This window comes from Chrysochloris asiatica, unplaced genomic scaffold (assembly GCF_000296735.1).
Source record: "Chrysochloris asiatica unplaced genomic scaffold, ChrAsi1.0 scaffold00120, whole genome shotgun sequence".
Lineage (NCBI taxonomy): Eukaryota > Metazoa > Chordata > Mammalia > Afrosoricida > Chrysochloridae > Chrysochloris > Chrysochloris asiatica.
Window position 1 is genome coordinate 4,735,461 of NW_006408638.1, and position 7,094 is coordinate 4,742,554.

Sequence of the window (7,094 nt, forward strand, 5' to 3'; positions counted from 1 at the left end):
ATGCTGTGTTCTGCCCTCTCTTGGGTGTGAGACCTGTGGCCTGTAAGTAGAAGTCAACACGCTGGCTATGGACATGTGGTTCCAGTTAAGAGGCATATGCTTTAATATGAGACTCTGAAGTTTTTCACTAAATTTAAAAATACAAATATAAATTCTTGATTTAAAAAATAAACAGCATTTAAGTTTAAACTGGCACGAAACACTATCTTTAAGAAACGATATATTTAAACAAAATGTACACACTCTGCTCTTTAAACCCAATTTTAAAGTTCCTTTCTAATCCTCCCTGAGGCAGAGTACTCTTGGAGGCTGAATCTTTCCAGGCTTGTACCCAGCTGTGAAACTTCAGCCTGATTAGACGTTACATGAGACTACATCACACCCCTGTAATCTCTCAGACCTACTAGCTAGGAGTTGTTCAGTGGAATCTCAGTTAGGCCAGAGGTGATACCATCTGTACCTCTTAGCTTTTTGCCACCTCTTATTCACTGACCGGAGTCCTGGTGTGGCGCTGTGGGTTAATGCACTGCACTGCAAAGTCGTTTGAAAAGCAAATTCAGCGGTTCAAGCTCACCAGCCGCTCCTCAGAAATCCTATACAGGGTCGCTATGGGTTGGAACCGATTCGATGGCACTTAACAACAAAGTCGTATTCTTCAGTTTGTTCCTTTCTAACTCTGTTCTATGAAAATGGAAGCCACAAGTTCTCTCTCTTATGGAGCATTATAGGAGCCCTGGTTGTACAGTGGTTAAGCACGCTGCTGCTAACTGAAAAGTTGGTGGTTCAAACCTACTAGCTGCTCCATGAGAGAAAGATATGGCCATCTGCTTCCATAAAAATCACAGCCTTGGAAGCCCACAGCATTCTACTCATCCTATATAGTCACTGTGAGTCAGAATTGGCTTGACGGCAATGTGTTTGGTTCTTGGTTCATAGAGCATTACAGAGCTACAGAGCAAAGAGCAGACTATAGAATGTTGCCTTTTGATGATAAATTCCAATAACCCTCCTTTTCCACTAAAAAAATTGCAAGTAAATATTACAAGTTATTTAATGCTAGTAGCTCAAGTTGGAACATCTGATCCTTTGAACTGTATTTTGAGTGGCTTATTGGTAAAGCAGTTGTAGTTGCAGTCAAGAAACCTGCAAAGAGCACCATATATTTGGGGCTGAGGGAATTTGGGGCTGAGGGAAGAAGGAAGGCCATGTTCCTCACAGGGGATGTGCTCATTGAGTGACCTCATTCACAGTATGCTGATGACTCTCAGATCCAAATCTTTGAACCCAGAGCTTCAGTGTTATACTTGCTCCACCTGTGTTGACCCCTGGCGTGAGTAACATCCACCCAGTGCAATGGACTGGCTAATATGCTTGTAAAAGAACTAAGCCTGGGTTGCAGAAAATGCCTGCAGCCTCTAAGAGAAGAGACGTTCTTGGTATGGTGAAAAGACTCAATGGAATTGAGGGAGAGAGAAAACAGGCAGATGAGGTGAGGTAGGACCCAAGGACCTGGTGACAATGAGGCATTTTAATGTAAAAATAAAAGCGAGAACTAGTTTCCTAACAAGTTTCCTTCTGTCTTTAAATAGCATGTTGCCAAGTGCTTTAAGACCTTTTAAGACTTTTGCTGGGAAAAGCCTCTGTCCTGTGCCGTTGCTATGAGAAGTCTTTATTTGTTTATTAGTTTGGTTTACAAAAAGCACCAGATGTTTAAAAATCTCAGGCCACATGCATAATCAAAGTGACATCATTAAAATGCTAGCGATAGCAAACCATCTTCAAATGCTTTCTTCCCAGCCATGGGGAGTGCTGGTCTCCCTAAAACCCAAAAGAATGCACCTACCTTTGGCTTTCCCACCAAAAATGTCTTGCTATCAATCTCATTTATTTTTATTTTAAGACTTCTTTCCTGAAATAGGAATTAAACCATATCCTAGTAAAGACTTTAATCTAACTTGAGTCATAAACAAAAATTTTAAATTGCTGTAAAACTTATTTTGTTGTTGTTGTTAAGTGCTGTCAAGTAAGTTGTGACTCATAGTAACCCTGTATAGGGTTTCTGACTAGCAGCTGGTAGGTTAAAACTATTAGTATCCTTTTAGTTTCCTTGAGTTTGTCAAAGGAAATTAATTTTTTTTTCATTATTTAGTTGTCTTTCAGTCATTCCTGTCTATCTCCATCAGAATTCATTGTCATATACTAAAACTATGTACAGAGAAAGCTTGTGGTTGCTAAATTTTATTCCATCAAGATACAAAGTACTGCTTGGTAAGGATTAGAATGAACCCTATACAATTGAATAATCAACCAGCAATGGTGTATGGTTCAACTTAATTTACTTAGCATACGCAATGGTGGAGATGAGAATTGCTAAGGCAGACCTGTAACGGGTCTTAGACTTTCCAGTAGCCCAGTTCCAAGGAGAAAAAGCAGTTGTTCTTTCCACCCTGACATGGAATGGAGGCAGTGACCTCTTCTTGGGTCTCGCCTACACTGTGACAGGAACCATGACGTGGCTGGCCTTCTTTTCAGCAATGGCAATTCACTTAAGGCTGAAGGTAAAGAAAGTGTTCTTCCTCCAACAGTAAAGTCAAATTTTCTGAAATAAAGTAAAAAACAGAAATGAATTGTGAAGGAACAGAAGCTAAGATTTGAAATGAAAATGCTTGAAGATAAAGCTTGAAATGACTGGGCTGTTTCACACAAGGGAATCTGAAGGAACTGGACAAATGCAATACCAGATAGATAGACAATGAGAACTTAAGAGTTTTAAAAAAGGAAAAGGAAGAGACTACATACAGCGTGTGTTATAAACAGTGTAGTTGGGATGGGGAGAATAACTCACTCGTGAGCTCTAAATCAAGTCTTAGGTATTTATTTGAAACTTGCATGCCTAAAGGCAAATGAATGCCCAAGACTAAGTGAATGCTAGTCTCAGTTGACTCACTGAAGTTACTGAGTTGTTGTTGTTGTTAAGTGCCATCGAGTCGGTTCTGACTCATAGCGACCTTGTATAAGGTTTCAGAGGAGCTGCTGGTGAGCTTGAACCACCAACCTTGTGGTTCAAACTGACCTTGCAGTCCTCCAGTGCATTAACCTGCAGTGCCACACCAAGACTGTAGACTTACCAATAACAATTGTTGATGTAAATGGAATGTAGTATGATTTTTTAAAACTAGCTTATTTAACGAAATTAAAACTAAAATGTTTCTCTGCTAAAATAAGCACTCAAATATAAGGTTGGTGTGAACCATAAGGTTGGCAGTTTGAACTCACCAGGAACTTCTCAGAAACCCTACACAGAGTTGCTATTAGTCTGAACTAACTCAAAGGCATCTACAAGAACAACAACAAAACAAAGACAAGATATATGCATAAGAACACCCACACTTGCAGATAATACCCACTTGACCTGGCTTCAATGACTGGATAATCAGAGCTCAACTAGAAGAAGAAAGAAGAGGGAAAAAAAGAGTAATTTGATACAATTTGATGAACTTGACCTACACTTATGGATGCAGTAGGATCATTCCCACTCCCCCACTCCCCCACTCCCTCACCCCCTGATACACAGGGTAGACAGGGATGGGCAACTTGGACATTGGCTACCCAAAATGGGGTGCTACAAAGGCAAGAAGTGACTGGCTTACAAGCTTTCAGGAGGCAGCCTAGATCCAGAGGGCATGGAGGAAGGTAGAATCTCCACTGAGTGGTATCCAATCTGTCTGGGCAGAGCTGATGAAAGGAGATGGGGATAAGTCTCTTGTGATACAATAGTGAATAATTGTTATCAGGACTGACTGTGTGTGAGGGTTGGAAATGTAATGGTGGACGTTTGGTAGCAAAGGGAGTGGAGTGATTGACTTTGCAGTCCAGGAGCAGAGGTCCCTGGGACCATCAAGGGAGAAAAGCAGAGAGTGAGTTCCCACCCAGAGAAGCAGTGACACCAGAGAATGAGGCAGAGACAATGATGTGGAGAGATGGAGCGGCTGGGGACTCTAGACCTAGAGAGGGAGAAGGGCTGTGTGCTGACGACCAAGTGGCAGGCTTGCAGGGTATATATACCCTTTGGTTGGTTGATGATGCATGGAGGGGATTGTAAACATGGCAATGAAACGGTATACGATAGGATGAATATAAAGCTAATGTTCTCCCATGTAAACTATCACATAATTCACAATAAAACATTAAAAAACACAAAGCCAAGATTACAGCAGTGTGCTGAGCAACCAGAATACAGCAATGCACCAAAAAGAAAGGCCAGAAAGTTCAAGTTATCCACATGGACAAGAGGGAAGCAATGAAAGTGATAGACTCTCAAAGACTGTATTCAGATGTTTGAGGGCACAAAGCAATTCTAGAACTTGTACTGTTGTTGTTATTAAGTGCTGTCGAGTTGGTTTCACTCAAAACAACCCTGTATAGGGTTTCCCAGGAGTAGTTGGTGAGTTTGAACTGCCATCCTTGTGGTTCACACCAACCTTGCGATGTAGTGCTTATCCTGGAGCTCCACATCAGGTCTCTAGAACTTGTATTTTGATGTCATAATCTAGAACGCCATTGGTGAAATAAATTTATAAGAACCCCTAAGTTGTGCAAATGGTTAAGTGTTCAACTCCTAGCCCAAAGTTTGGTAGTTCGAACACACCAAGAGGTATCCTAGAAGACAGGCACTATGTAATCTGCATCTGAAAAATCACAGCTATTATAAACCCAATGGAGCAGTTCTTCAAAAGTACCATTTCTGAAATCTTGAAACTCATCCCTGTCTCAAGATATCTCACCTTCCATCTGTAACGAATGACTTCTAATGACTAGGTACACTGATCTGAATAATGTACCCATCAGAAATGTCTACATCCTAATCCCCACAACCTGTGAATGTTACCTTATATGATAAAAAGAACTATGCAACTATAACTAAGGGTTTTGATAGGAAGATTATCCTGGATTACCTGAGTAGGCCTGATAAAACCACCAAGGATCCTATATAAAACGGAGGTAGATCAGAGAAGTAGGAGATGTGCCACAGAAGAAAAAGCCTGGAGGGCTGCAAGAAAGAGGCCATGATCCAAGAAATGCTGGTGGTCTTTACAATCTGAAAAAGGCAAGGAAACCGATTCTCTCCTAAGGCCTACAGAACCCGTGCCAATCCTTCAATTTTAGACTTCTGATCATTAGATGTATAAGAAAATAAATCAGTGTTGTTTTAAGTCACAGAGCTTGTCATAAATTGTTCCAGCAACAATAAAAAAACAAATATACCAGGGGTTGGCAGTGCTGTGCCACCTGAGTGATTGTTGTTCCTCCAGTTTAGGTGACCTTTCCAGGGCAGAAGACCCAGAAGGAACAGAGCTCACAGGTGAATCAGTCCCACTAACTGGAGCTCCTGCATTGTTGCCCCTTCAGTCCACATTCCTCAGTCATGCAGCTGACCAAGAAGGGCACAAACATTGCAGCTTCATTTGTCAGTACATGGGGCACCAACAGGCTGAGCCCTCCACCACCCTGTGTGTTCCTGCTACTTAGTTCTCTTTGCACTAGAGTCAATTTCCTGGTGGGAAGGACCTTTACAAAAGTGTATGTATATCCATGAGAAACTAAACTATTCCAAAAAATAAATGGACAGAATGTATGACAGACTGAAGATCGTTCGATACGTTTTTTCTGCTTCTTTACAAGGTAACAAGCCCAACGTGGTTTATCTTTGCAGCACTTTCACCTGCTATAGAATACTAGCACCATTTTCCTCATCCACACAGCTGAAAACAGAAAACCCAACTTTTCTGGGGTTTTGTTTTCTCCTACGTTTTCCTCTCTTCTCGTCCATCGTCCTGTTCTCATCTTCCTCCTTCACTTCATTCTTGGGTTGTTGTGAATTGGTGGGTGAAGGCTTGAAAAACACTGGGTGTTTCTTTCTCCAACTCCTGTTAAAAAAAAAAAGAAAGAAAGAAAGAAAGAAAGGCGAAAAGGTTAAGATTTATTAGGATTAAAAAAAAACAGGAGCAAAAATGAGGGGGGAAAATATAAAGGTGTATATTTTTGTGTATATGTGTGTAACTGTGAGTGTGTCTGTCTACAGACTATGCCAGGGATTTGTGCTTTATAGATGTATGATCAGAGTCAGCAGGTATAAACTTGGATAGAATGAAATTTTAAATAAGTACTAGACTGCAAGGTCAGTTTGAACTGTAAGGTCATCAGTTCAAACTCAGCAGCTGTTCCTTGGTAATCCTATACAGGGTCCCTATGAGCCAGAGTGGATTCGATAGCATCTAACACCACCCAAAACACCACTGTCAGTTTGTTATACTGCAGTGGGTTGCATGTGGCTATAATGCTGGAGGAATCCTGGTAGGGTAAGCACTGGACTACTAATCACAAGGTTGGCAGTTCAACTCACCAGCTGCTCCTTATACAGAGTCGCTATGAGTCAGAACTGACTTGATGGCACTTGCAAGAACAACATGATGCTAGAAACTCTGCAACTGATATTCCAAATACCAACAGGATCACCCATGGTAGACGGGTTTCAACAAGACAGACTAAGAGCAGAACTAAAGGCCTGGTGATCAACTTCCGAAAGTAGACTCCTGTTCTGAAGGGACTTAATTTACATGGGCCATACTCCATTATTCAGGTTTTCTCTCTGGTCTCCCCAAAAGTGAAGAAGCAATGCTCACTCAGAGCCGCACCAGGCTTCTGACTCCTCTGTATAATCCCAGAGCATTAACTCCATGCTGGGCACAGAGAGGTGTTCAAGTTGATTAAAAACCTATTGATTTGAACAAAGCAACATAATCTTCCCCAGCCTACACGGAGACCTTTCTAACAAAGGCTGGCTCTCCATCTGGTTTGTTTTATGGTAAGGGCTTTAATAACTAAATGTTAATAAAACAAAACCAGCTTCAGACAGCTGCTGGTGGTTTTCCTTTGCAGTGTGTCCAACAGAATCCCACAGCGCTACAGCCTGCAGTTGTCAACATTTTTGTCTCTGGATGTTCACAATGATTGGACTGCAGAACAGATTCCTCATGCTTCTCTACCCGGTGTGACCCAGGAAGTCTATCCCCCCTCCTCAAAGCCAGGGGAAT